This window comes from Leptopilina heterotoma, unplaced genomic scaffold (assembly GCF_015476425.1).
Source record: "Leptopilina heterotoma isolate Lh14 unplaced genomic scaffold, ASM1547642v1 Lhet_168, whole genome shotgun sequence".
Lineage (NCBI taxonomy): Eukaryota > Metazoa > Arthropoda > Insecta > Hymenoptera > Figitidae > Leptopilina > Leptopilina heterotoma.
This window is the reverse complement of record NW_025110884.1, coordinates 135,351-149,333: the sequence shown is the minus strand read 5'-3', so window position 1 is coordinate 149,333 and position 13,983 is coordinate 135,351. Positions and strand designations below refer to the sequence as shown.

At 25.1% G+C, this 13,983-nt stretch overlaps 1 protein-coding gene across 4 annotated transcripts in view; it reads right to left on the bottom strand.

Annotated features, from left to right (window-relative positions):
- Positions 1–13,538, bottom strand: part of LOC122499489 — a 405,956-nt gene extending 392,418 nt beyond the window's left edge. The window contains exons 1-4 of one of the 4 annotated variants that reach the window (XR_006301337.1): positions 13,123–13,538; positions 9,409–9,511; positions 8,073–8,238; positions 7,782–7,957 (exon numbers count right to left, since the gene is read on the bottom strand). The gene's annotated coding sequence lies outside the window, so the exon portion shown is untranslated. Of the gene's footprint in view, positions 1–2,594; positions 2,717–3,948; positions 4,166–7,781; positions 7,958–8,072; positions 8,239–9,408; positions 9,512–13,122 lie in introns of those variants that run through there. The other 3 variants (XR_006301338.1, XM_043607872.1, XM_043607873.1) reach the window with 3 other exon arrangements.
- Positions 13,539–13,983: the final 445 nt, after the last annotated feature.

The window sequence follows — 13,983 nt, the reverse complement described above, 5'->3', positions numbered from 1 at the left end:
AGAGCACAAAAATAATAAAGCTAAATGCCATAAAAAAGAAGGAAAAATGTTGAATTTTGAGAAATTAGGATTTTTGAATTTTTGATAATTTTCGATATTTTTTTATTTTTTACCAAAGAGTCGAAATTATTAACTAAGTAAAGTATTTTTCAAGAGCACAAAAATAATGAAGCTAAATGCCATAAAAAAGAAAGAAAAATGTTGAATTTTGAGAAATTAGGATTTTTGAATTTTTGATAATTTTCGATATTTTTTTATTTTTTACCAAAGAGTCGAAACTATTAACTAAGTAAAGTATTTTTCAAGAGCACAAAAATAATGAAGCTAAATGCCATAAAAAAGAAAGAAAAATGTTGAATTTTGAGAAATTCGGATTTTTGAATTTTTGATAATTTTCGATAAGTTTTTATTTTTTACCAAAAAGTCGAAACTATTAACTAAGTAAAGTATTTTTCAAGAGCACAAAAATAATAAAGCTAAATGCCATAAAAAAGAAGGAAAAATGTTGAATTTTGAGAAATTCGGATTTTTGAATTTTTGATAATTTTCGATAATTTTTTATTTTTTACCAAAGAGTCGAAACTATTAACTAAGTAAAGTATTTTTCAAGAGCACAAAAATAATGAAGCTAAATGCCATAAAAAAGAAGGAAAAATGTTGAAATTCAAGAAATTCGGATTTTTGATAATTTTCGATAATTTTAGATTTTTTACCAAAGAGTCGAGACTATTAACTACTATCGGCTCAAAAAGTATAGGCCCCTGTGTTTGAAAGCTCATAACTCAGGTAAAAAAATTCACACGTTAATCGGACAACTTGGATTTAGAAGAAACACTATTTCTACGTTAGTATACGGAAATGCAAGAAATAAAAAAATTTTTTGCGTTATTTACGGATTTTCGAAAGTGAAAAATACATGTTTTTTTGAAGCATTTTGACAAGGGCCTACTTTGAAAGCTTGTAGCTTATTCAATAAGTATCGCATTGTTATGCTGAATTTTTTCTATGAAGTTTAAACCCTACTAAAACAATATATACAAAAATTTTTGAATTATTGCATTAACTTTTTGTTATTATTTGAAACAAAGATAAAAAGTCATCGCCTTTGCAAATAATAATACAGATTTGAGACAAACTGTAAATTACGTACAATATGGTATTGAAAATAATGCAATAAAAATAAATTGTTTAAAAAAATTTTTTAATGAATTATTTAGAAAAAAGTTTTCAGTTTTTTGCTTTATTACCCCATTAAAGCAAGGTGCAGGCAGTCATGAACCCTTTTGTCAGCAACAGGACATTCAATGGCAGCGGTCCCAAGCGGTCCACTACTGTACCTTTTTTTTTAAAGATTTTTCTATTATAGCGAGTTATTTACAACTTTAAAACCTTTGTCGAGTGATCTTCACTAAAGGTATCGGCAAGACTGCCTGCACCTTGCTTTAATGGGGGTAATAAAGCAAAAAACTGAAAACTTTTTTCTAAATAATTCATTAAAAAATTTTTTTAAACAATTTATTTTTATTGCATTATTTTCAATACCATATTGTACGTAATTTACAGTTTGTCTCAAATCTGTATTATTATTTGCAAAGGCGATGACTTTTTATCTTTGTTTCAAATAATAACAAAAAGTTAATGCAATAATTCAAAAATTTTTGTATATATTGTTTTAGTAGGGTTTAAACTTCATAGAAAAAATTCAGCATAACAATGCGATACTTATTAAATAAGCTACAAGCTTTCAAAGTAGGCCCTTGTCAAAATGCTTCAAAAAAACATGTATTTTTCACTTTCGAAAATCCGTAAATAACGCAAAAAATTTTTTTATTTCTTGCATTTCCGTATACTAACGTAGAAATAGTGTTTCTTCTAAATCCAAGTTGTCCGATTAACGTGTGAATTTTTTTACCTGAGTTATGAGCTTTCAAACACAGGGGCCTATACTTTTTGAGCCGATAGTAAGTAAAATATTTTTCAAGAGCACAAAAATAATGAAGCTAAATGCCATAAAAAATAAGGGAAAATGTTGAATTTTAATAAGTTCGATTTTTTGTGCTAATAGTGGTCACGGTAGACCTTTTTGAAAATTAATCCTTTTTATTAAATAAAAATTACGTTATGGAATGACATTAAAAATTTGATGAAATTTAACATTAAGACCATTTTCTTTTCTTAAGGAAAAAATATTTTACAATTCAAATAAGAATAAATAATTTTCCATTGTCAAACCTTTTTTGGAAATAATCTCTTTTAATTAAAACAATGCCCTTATTGAATTTAATTTACAATTTGGAAGATTTTAAGCATCGAGGCTATTTTATTTTCTCAAGGAAATGTTATTTTACATTTCAGAAATAAATAATAATTAGTTTTCCAGTCTTATTATCAAAAAAAAAAAAAATTTCGACACTCAGACAATTTGAAGGAACTCTAAATTTAAATAACAAATTTTGTTAAACAAATTACGTCAAACTTTCAATTTTTCGTCTTTCTCTCTCCTAAACATAATCCAATATACTGGTACTCGAACAGACAGAAAAACTTTCTCAAGAATTGGAAAAATGAAATTCACATGAAAAAAGAATTCTCACCTTTTTTCATTATATTTGAATATAAAGAAATTGGAGAATGTATTTCCGAAGAGGAATATACTTCAAGTGTGCGACTCTTTTGGGGTCACTTGACCAAGAGGGTTCTAAAGCGAGTCAAATCTTTAAGAAATAGTGAATGAATTGACAGTACCCGTGGTGCTCTCCTCAACACAACTAAAACTCATTGAGACCTGGCGTTTCTTTACTCAGAATCGATGGCCCTGGTCAAAGAAGAGAAAAAAAAAGCTTGAATGAATCTCTAGTGGCTACTGCAAGAGACTACGGAATTTTCTTTTTTTTTACTATAGAGAGACAGCATGAAAATCATATTTTTTGCTGAATGAAAGAAATGCGCAAAGACAGGATTTTGAAAAAAAAATTAGACAAGGCCAGATGTCGCTAAATTTTTAACCAATTTTTCTGGAAAATATTCTTCCAATTTCATTTTCACGCATTTTGTCAATTTTAGTTATGATGGATTAGATTAATATTGGTATATTTTACGAATGATTATAACTGAATTGAATTGTGAATAGATTTCAAAGAGATTCAAATACTTTATTCAAAAATTATTAACGTTCCTGTATTTCCCACACATTAAAAAGAAATTTATTTTATTCAAATTACCGATTACTTGACTATTATCAATTAAATATTTACTTGAATCAAATAATTTTTACTTAAGTCAATTAAATGGTATTTACTGCAAATATTTATTTGTGACAAATAAGTTTTATTTATATCAATTAAATAGTAAATGCTTCAAATACTAAAATTATTCGTTTAAATTTTATTTAATTTAAATAAAAATTATGATTCAAGTAAAAATATTTATTTAATATCAGAAAAGTAATTGTTCACTTAAATAAATTTTTTTCAGTGTTTTTAATAAACATGAAGTTTTAATTTAATTTGCTTTGATATTAAGTCAATATAACTAAAATATTTTGTAACTAATTCAATAAGTGAAATTCAACTATTTTCGTAGTTATTTGTTTACTAATAAATAAGTATTGTTTGCTATTTCCTACACTGAAGAAAATGTATTTAATTTAAATAACCGATTACTTAACTATTTATCAATTAAATATTTAGTAGAATCAAATAATTTTTATTTTAGTCAATTAAATGGTTCAATTCATATTTGCTTTAAATACTGACAAGACAAGAAAAAAGGGAAACAAAGATGATTTTTAATTTTTGAGAAAATAAACAAACACTTCAATGAAAAAAAAACCACTCAAATCCCCTCAAACTCAAAATGAAACAATTTTTATACATAATATTCTGTTTGTATTAAAAAAAAGCTGAAGATTTATAAAAACCAAACTCAAGATATTCTTGAAAAAAGTACCTTGCATCCGGTGCTCGACATTGAAAAGATGAATTCAATGGACAGCAATAAAAACACACCCAATGACTTTCGTACTCATATAATATATATAGAGACACATAAGAAGAAAAAAAAGGTAGCCGCAAAATAGCTGAGGCCAATTTCTAAATATCGAAGGGGACAATTACTTAGCCAATAATAATGGCCATCTCAGTCAATTCTCACTGAACTACACGCATTGTATTTTACAACTACCATCGAGTCTAAGGTGTTAGCCGACTCGCAACAAAATTGTACAACAAAGTGGCTGCTGGCAGATGTTCCATCTCAAAAAATGAACATCAAGCATCAATGGACCCGAAAAACGGAGGCTCATCCTTTCCAAAATGATTTTCATTCATTTTTTTTTCTCCACAAATGCAGTGGTTCTCTCGAAATTCTAATTACAAATTTTTTTTGCAAATAGTAGAAGAAAAATTGGTACTCCAAATTTAATTTTTAAATTTATCAAAGAATTTTAAATTCCAAACAAAAATGTTCCAAAATTGATCTAAACTTTATAATTTATAAATAAATTTAATATTTTAGTCTTAGTTTAAAATAAAAGTTTTAAAAGAAAAATGTATTTATTTTAAGAGTAAATGAAAAGCAATGTAGTTTATTGTTTTTATTTAAACCAGTTGAAAATTGAAATCAACGGATCCAAGTGAAAAATATACTTAATTTACCAAAGGGACAAAATTAATAATTTTAAATCTGAATTTTAAGTGTATTTCTAAATGTCAAAAATAGAAATTCCATACTTTAATATTTCAAAAATATATTTTTCTTTTTTTATTCGGAATTTAAAAACTGAATTTTTTTAACAAAAATTATTTATAAAAAAAGAGGAAAAGTACATGTAGAGAATTTGAGAACCCCTATAGAAAATGCCAAAACCTTGTGAAGAAAAATTGAAGGCAATATAATGTATCGTCCCAAGTCAAATGGTTATAATGAAGTCAAAGTGAGAAAAGGGAAACGCCTTCCAACTCTCTCGAAATTCAAGTGCACTCAAGTTTAAATTTTTATACAATTTTCAGGTAATATGTTCTCTTTAAAATCGTCATTTATCGAAAATTTCTGATATAATGTATGAATTAAATGATTTTTCAATTTCGTGTACAGGCAACGCCTCCACACCACTGAAATCTCACACAATAATCCATTCTCAAATATTTAAAGAATAATTATCACTTGTAAAAATTTTATAGGAACTAAAAATGATGAAAAAAAACATTTAATAATATATTGCACTGACAACATTTATTTAATTAATATAACCGATTAATTGTCTAGTATCAAATAAATATTTACTTATATCAAATAATTTCTACTTGAATCAAATAATTTTTACTTGAATCAGGAGGTTAAAGTTTTGAACGTTCAAATGAACGAAATTTATTTATTTCTTCTTCAAATTAAATTTTTATTACTATAATTTTGCGTCACTATTAAGCAAATTAATTATAATGTTTTTAAATGCAAAATTTGAGTTTTTAATTTAAATTGTAATCAATAATCTATGAAAATATTTTTAACAAAAAATATTTCGTTCATTTGAACGTTCAAAACTTTTTGTTCATCTTGAATCAAATAATTTTTACTTGAATCAAATAATTATTACTTAAATAAAATAATATTTACTTGAATAAAATAAATTGTATTTGAACTAATAAATTCTTTATTAGAAGAAAATATCATTTAATTGATTGAAATAAAAATTACTTGATTCAAGTAAATATGTATTTGACAATCGACAAATAATCGGTTATTTGAATCAAATAAATTTTTTTTCAGTGTAATGCATAGTCTTTTTACAATAACAAATTTACATAATAATTAGATAATTATTTCCTTAATTATAAATTATAATTTTTAATGTATACACCCAGAGAAAAATTTTATTTAAACCAAATAATAAAATTTAATGATTTAATAATAATTTATTTGAGTCATATTAAAGCATATTTGTCCCTACTCAATTTTTTTATTTGTTTTAAATAGAAATGTTATTTGGCAAAAACTTAATTTTGAACCAAATAAAATTTATTTGAAACAAATAAAAATTTTAGTTGGCTCTGAGTCACATTTTCTTTTTTCTCAGTGTAAATTATAATTAAAATTTTTTTTTAATTTATAAATTGTGACTATAGCAACGGGATCACGTGAACGTGATATTCAATTTATTATTATGCAAATTACAAAACTTTTTATTTTAAAATATAAATTTTTGAATAATTTTTTAATAAAAATTTTAAAAATGCACTTATCAAGTTCTTTAATTAATTATTATTGTTTATATTTTCAAAATCCTTTGAAATAATTCAATTATTTTTGGAAGAAATAGTAAAATGTTTGCAAAAATTCAATTATTTTCAATAAAAATTTGTAACAAAATTTTTCAATAGAATTCAATTATTTTCTAAAATTTTAATAAATCATTCGAAACAATTGAATTATTTTTAATATTTTTTTTAATACAATTTTAATAAAATTTTATGAAAGAATTAAATTTTTTTTATTAATTTTTAATAATATTTTAATAATATTCTTTCAAGGAATTCAATTATTCTCAAATTTTTTGACAAAATTATTAGCAAGAATTTAATGATTTTCAAGACATTATAATTTTAAAATTGAAAATATTTGAATAGAAAAATTATTTAAAAAGTTAGGAAACAAAAAAGCAAACTAACTTCAAACTGCGAACAAATTACCGGAATACAACGATTATTAAAATATATAGATTTTTTATAGAATTTAAATTATTAATTTTTTAAATTATAAAGTTTTAAATTTATAAATTATAATTACAAATCTTGAAATTTATAAATTTATAAATCGTTATTATAAATTATAATTTATGAAAATAATTTTTTTCTAGAATTTAAATTAATTCTCCAAACGATACTTAAAGGACATTCTTTGAAACAGAACTTTTTACGGAAGTGTTTTGATGGCGAATGAAAGAAAGAAAGAAAGAAGTGATTCACCTCGAAAATTCTAGGGACTCGAGACAAAGGCAACTTCTTTTTCAAAAAAGGGAATATAAAACAAAAAATAAAAACCAAAAAAAAATTGGACTTAATGCATGCAAAACTTTAACATGCCAATGGCGTTTGTTCTTTTCTGCGGTTGGGCAAAGATGTTTGGCATATTTGTCACATTCGAATAATTCTAAAGAGGTGCACCTGCCTGGACGTTTTGCAACACGAAATTTGTGGGAGACCCCAAGAATGGATGTATCGGTAGCGAAAAGTGCGATAACTTTTATTCGTTTATTTGGGTCGCCTATATATATCTACACTCCTAATCGAACCAATACCAAATAAAAAAAAAAGATAAACGAAATTCCTTGGAATTTTCGAAACAAAATTGTATCGTATACGATTCTCTCTCTCTCTCTCTCTCTCTCTCTCTCTCTCTCTCTCAATTTATTTTCTTTTTATCCATAAATGGTTTAAATCGTTTAAATGGAGTATTGCCATTGTCAAGTAAAAATAATGTCTTTCTTTAGTAATTTAATAAATTTTCATTAAATTATTTAATCTATATTAAATTATTTTTTAATATTTATTGAATTGTTTTATATTTATTGAATTACCAAAAAATGACATTTCTTGTTCTTGACTTTTTTGTTTTGAAAATTTTGTGTAGTAAGTAGAAAAAGTTTAAAACAAATTTAGTTTCATGAATAAATTATTTAAGTACCGAAAATAATTTTATCGGCTCATTTTTAATAGTTAATTGGGAAAACTTGTCATAAATTTACCTTTCTTTTTACGGAAAATATTCAAAATAATGAAGTTTACCTTAGAAAAATATTTACTTTTACTTAGTTTGGAGATCCTCTGAAGAAGTTCTTAATTCACTGACTCTAAGTTTAAAAGTACAAAAAACCCGCACTGACTCGAAACTTTAGAAAAAAATTTTTGTTTATATATCTGCAGACATTGACGGTCTTTGCTATTTACTTTCACAAGTAGCACTGAAACAGACGAAAAAAAAAGAATTGAAATTAAGAACGATAAAAAATAGTAAAAAATTAAACGAAAAGTAGAATAAAGAAATTTTCGTAACAATATAATTTTAATTATACTTACTTTGATTTAACTAATTCGCTATTTCCAGTTCATCTTTTTTTTGTGTTGCAGAACTGTCATTGTGTTATTTGGTCGTTGACTTTGGCTATTAAGAGGTGTTTTTCCTTTTGTTGGAAAACTACGCCATTGTGCCATTTGGTTGTTGGCTGTGGTCATTAAGAGACAGCTGCAAAATAAAAATTAATTATTAACCAAAATAGTAGCCAAAAATTTTTAAAAACTTTTTTATTTTAATTTTTCCAAATAAATTAAATTATTTCAAGTAAAAAATAAATTTTTAATAATTAATCAAACAATTTTTTTAATCACATTATTTATTTAATAAATTGTAAATAATAATTATATAACAAAGAAATTAACGATTTTTAAATATTTATGCTGTTTTCAATACCATTTGAATCGAACTCTCAAATATTTCCAAGTTTAATAACAAAAACAGTAAAATATTGTTAAACTGGCTAAACTCAACAATTACTTGAAATATTTTTAGAGAATACATAAAAAACTCAATATTTTCGAATTAATATTACATATATTTAGGTATTTCCTGCTCGATTTTATATTATTAAAACAATTCGCACAGCGAAAATTGTGCTAAAACTCCGGAAAATGTCATTGCAAAAACATAACCTAACAAACGTTGTCAAATGACATATTTTACGTTTCGCAATTTGCATTATTATCAATTGTTAAATCCAATTAATAAACATTATTGCAAAAAATAACCTGTATTTATTTTATTTATCACTTAAACAATATTATTAGGCCGATGGATAATATATTTTTAATCAACGTAAAAACACCAACGGCAATGTGTTCGAGAGAGACGGAGATATCTCCGTCCTTTTCTAACACACACTTGCATTTATCAATCGAAAAAAAATCAATAATTCGTCTCAATACTGCCTATTCTTCTCAAAAATGCAAAACTACGAAATATTTAACAGATTTTACCCGCCTTATTCCTATTTTGTCCATTTTCATGAAAAAAACCCAAAGATGTCGCGCAAACCATTGTGGTCAATGACCTTGGCGTTTGTCGGCCATTTTCCACTTTACGAGCAAAAATCAATTTTTTTTAACCAAAAATGTATTAAATCTTTACTAATATTCCTCAATATTGCAAAACTAAACAATATTTTACTGGGATTAGACTGATTTTGTTCATTTGCTGCAGAACGGCAGCAAGGAAAAAGGACGCCACGGCAAATTTTCGGCCATTGACATCGACAAATATTTATCGATTTTTTTACAATTTTTTCATGAAATATCATTAACCAGGACATAAATGATCAATAATATGCAATATTTTGTTAAATATAATGAATATAATTACCATTTGACCATGAAAACGTGTGAGCGTCATACGACCAGCACGACCATCCGCCATTTTGTGAAGAGGCGACACAAGAACAGCGGGCGACCTGCGCTCTGATTGGCTGAAATGTAAAACGCGACGTTTCTGATTGGTGGACAAGTTTTCTATTGGGATTATGTGTTTGCAATGTTGGCAATAGTTTAAACTATTATTAAATAATAAATAATAATTAAATTAATAATTTATAATTATTATATTTGTATTGTATTAGAATTATGTATAGAAAAGATATGATAGATTATATTACGTTTTTATCTATTAATTTTTTTTTTCTATCAATAGTTTAATTAATTGTTCACTTGACTAGATTTGTCACAATTTATCAAGTTATTTCCTACTTCCGGTTGCGCAAATTGAACAAAAATAAATTATTCTGCGCATACAATGTCATTTTGTTTACCGTCGAGTTTGAGAAATTGTTTGTGTATTCTTTTCTGACAATTACGTGGTGTTAAGTCATGTTTTTTACAAAAATGTTTATTTGCAAATTTTTTGGTTAATTTAGTAACCAGGAGAAAATATCTGATGTGTTATTTTCCTAATTTTATGTCTGTTACAAACAGATGTAAACACTCGCAATCGAGGATAACCTCAAATTTTGGAAAATCTTGTTTCCCTTTTGTAAAAGTTTAATTACTATCAGAAAAATATAAAAAGGAGAAAAAAGAGATTTATTTTCATTGTGGATTTCTACTTTGTAATCAGTGTAGCAAGGGAATTTTTTCATTAATTATATATTCACTAACAAACTTGTTTTTAACTGTTTGATTTTATTTTCAGTGAAATTCACGATGGACTCAAACGATGAAATAATAAACCATTCATCTTCCCTCTGATCCGGTATCACAAATAGGCAATTCGTATACAAATGTAATACTCAAGTGGCAACACTTCATAACAAAGCGATACGAAAACTGGCTCAAAAATCGAGAACCCCTATAAAGTTTCTTCCCTAAAGAACACCCCATGACAATCAAGGGACAAGGTGCGGCTCTTTGTATGTTTCGATAACAAGTGTAACGGATTCAAGAATCATTGAGAATCATCGAGGGGTGAAAAATAACCACAATTCTTTTTTTCTTTTCAATAATGACAACGTCGTCTCTGCGGAAAAAAAAAATTATAACCACAAAAACTATGGGAAGTCAGTACAAATTTTTGTTTTAGTTAATTAAAAAGTCAATGGTTTAATTTTTTTGTTGATTTTAATCTCTTGAAATATCAATTTTAAAATTTACTATAAAAGGATTCTATATTTCAAATTAATTTAATACTATTCTGTTAATTTTGTTAAACTTTTGCTAACCGGTTTATTTCTTTTTCACAGGATTTTGAATCAAGAATAAAAAGAATAATTTCGTGCAGGAAAAATATTTAAATCGAAAAATTGTAAAACAAGTTTTTGAGAAAACATTTTGATAATCTGCGTTTCAAAGGAAAAGAAGAATGAAGATCATAAGTGTGGTCTTTAAAACATGATGAATTTGGCAATTCAAATTTGACATTTGACACTTAATAATCATGAATCACTTTTTGGGGAGACACCCATTTTTTGAGATTATGATCTAAGTAACTCTCAATGTTAAGAGGTCAGGAAAAGGTACCCCACTCGAAGAACTAGTTTCGTAACATCTATCCGCATGGCAGTGTGGTGATAATAATTTATAATTTCACGAATGATGAACGAAATATATATTCAAATTTAATATTAACCCCAAGCTCAGTTGCAAAAGGGGTTCAACTGACTTTTTATGACAAGTGTAACGTACACATTTCAGACAGTCGCCTGGAGGTAATGAATTATTCCAAAAAAAAGTGAAGAATACTGGTTATGTATTTTTTCGAGACTCGCTTTTTTTTGCATCGCATGATTCTACGGATTCGTTCAACTGCATAATTTGTATCTTTCACGAGTTAATTCTAATGTAAATAAAACTGACAAAGGTTTGTCAGTCAATGTGTGTTCACATCTGTGACAAAATCGCAAAATTAATATCAATTTTTTGACACATCGCTGAAGGAAAAAGAAAATAAGAAACAGAAAAGTTTTTGCTCGCCAATATAAAGAAAAAAGAAAGAATATCCGAATTTCTTTTGGTAAAAATTTGAATACGTTTTTTCAAAAATATTCAGGGTTGCCACGCAACCTGAAAACCTGAAAATGTCAGGGAATTTTATAAACATTGAAATTTTTATAAATTTCTTCAGAATGATTCAATTATATTTGATAAATAATCAAATTTTTTAAAGAGTTTCAATTATTTTCATAAATAATAAAACTCATTGCAGAATTTCAATTATTTTTAATACAATTTTAAAGGAATTTCTCGAAAAATGTATTATTCTTAATTTTATTAAAATTTATCAAAGAAATTTAATTTCTTGAAAGAATTAAATTATATTCAGAAATTTTAATCAAATTTTTTTTTAACAATTCAATTTTTTTCAAAATAATTTTAATCAAGTTCTACGTAGAAATTTAATGAATTTCAATAATTTATCGAAATTCAATTATTTTCAATATCTACTATTTCAAAAAAATTTCACAAAAGAATTCAATTGATTAGAAAGATTTTAATAAAATTCGTCTCAAGAATTAAATTATTTTTCAAATTAATAAAATTCTTCCCCAAAATTTAATTATGGTCAAAAGTTTAAAAAAATTCTCTTCAAAATTTCAATTATTTTTATAAATATTAAAATTTTTCTTCAAAATTTAATTATTTTTAGAAATAAATTATAATTTTAATAAAATTTTTGTCAAAATTTCAATTATTTTCAAAAACTTTTCTCAATTCAGTCAAATTTTTTACAGAGATTCAATTATTTTTAATACAATTTTAATCTAATTTCTCGAAAATTAAAATTTTAATTACCTATTTAAAAATTTGTTGATAAAATTCTTTATTTGACTTCAATTTTAAAAAATCATTCAATTCTTCAATAAATTGATATTTGAAAAATAAATGATCATGGAAGGATTTAAATCTACTCAATCTTCAATAAATTATTTATTTTTGTATTTAAATAATTGAATTCTCGTAAAATTTTCTAATAAAAATCGATTTAAATATGAATTTCAGTTAAAATTATAGATAAGCAGATTTTACTAATAAATAGTCGTTTCTACTAATTTAATAATTTAATAAATTTCAAATTATAATTTTTAATTGTTTGAATTTTTCATACTTTTAACTAAAAATAGTGTAGAATTGTAAGCAAAAGGATTTGAAAATTTTCAAATAAATTTTTCAAAAATTATTAAAAATAATAAATTTAAAGAAGAATTTTAGTTTAAAATTCTGGAAAACAATAATTAAATCATAGTGATGAAAGTAATTTTGAATAAGTTACAATAACAATATTTTTATAATATAAAATAATGATTTTATCAGTCGGTCATTTTTAATTATGATAAAACATGAAGATCTTGATTGCTCCGAGCCGAAGACTCGGAGTGATCGATTTCTTCATGTTTTATAACAATTTATTATAAGTTATTTAATTTCAAAAAGGTAAAATTTTGTAAAATATAAATAAGCGTGGCAACCCTGATAGTTAATAAAAAATCTAATTATATATTTCTCGTTTCAGGCAATCAAACTGCGAGGATAATTAAAAAAAACTATTATACAATTTCTTGTCTTTTAAGTAAAAATAATAGTGACATACCTTTTCATGACACCTCATCTGTCATGATGAGCAAGCTCGTCTGAGTGTCATTAAGCTTCATTTACAATCCACACCTGATTACAATATCGCCTTATGCATAAGTTGAGAAAAAAGCCGCTAACGATGCTCTGAGCCAGGGAATAAAAAAAAAACTACTTAACATCACAGGGTTGCGTCCCATATCCCCTTTTGCAATCGCTCATGATTTCTCCACGTTTTTGCTCATCAATTTAAATCCATTTTTTTCCATCCTCTCTTCAACAATGCACATAAGGAATCTCTCAAGAGTTGCAGGAGAGAGAGAGAAAAAAAATTCCTCTCTCAACCCCTTCGCAAACATAATTTTCATTATCATTGAAATTTCTCGTCTGAAAAAGAAAATTTTTGCAAAAATGTATTCAAATTTTACAATTGAAAATAATAGGTAGCAAACAAAATTACATTCAAGTTTTCAAAGAAATCAATCAAATGTTGATCGACAAGATTTTAACGTTTATGGAACGAAATATTTTCTATTATAAATATTTTCATAAATTTTCGATTGCAAATAATTGAAAACTTAAATTATACTTTAAATTTTGAAGTTTTTGAAACTTTGTAATTAATTTTTTTGATAATGCTTCAAAATTATGGCAATAAAAATATATGCAACAATAGGTTTTAAACCTTCAATTGAAGTTTCATTAATGATTGCAATAAAAATTAAAAAATTAAATTTTACGTTCAGAAACTCTGTAATTAATTTTTTCGATAGTGTCACGAAATTGTTACTTTGAATTGATAAGTTTCATTCTTTTGAACGTTCAACTGAACGAAATATTTCTAATTAAAAATATTTTCAAAAATTATTGATTGAAACTT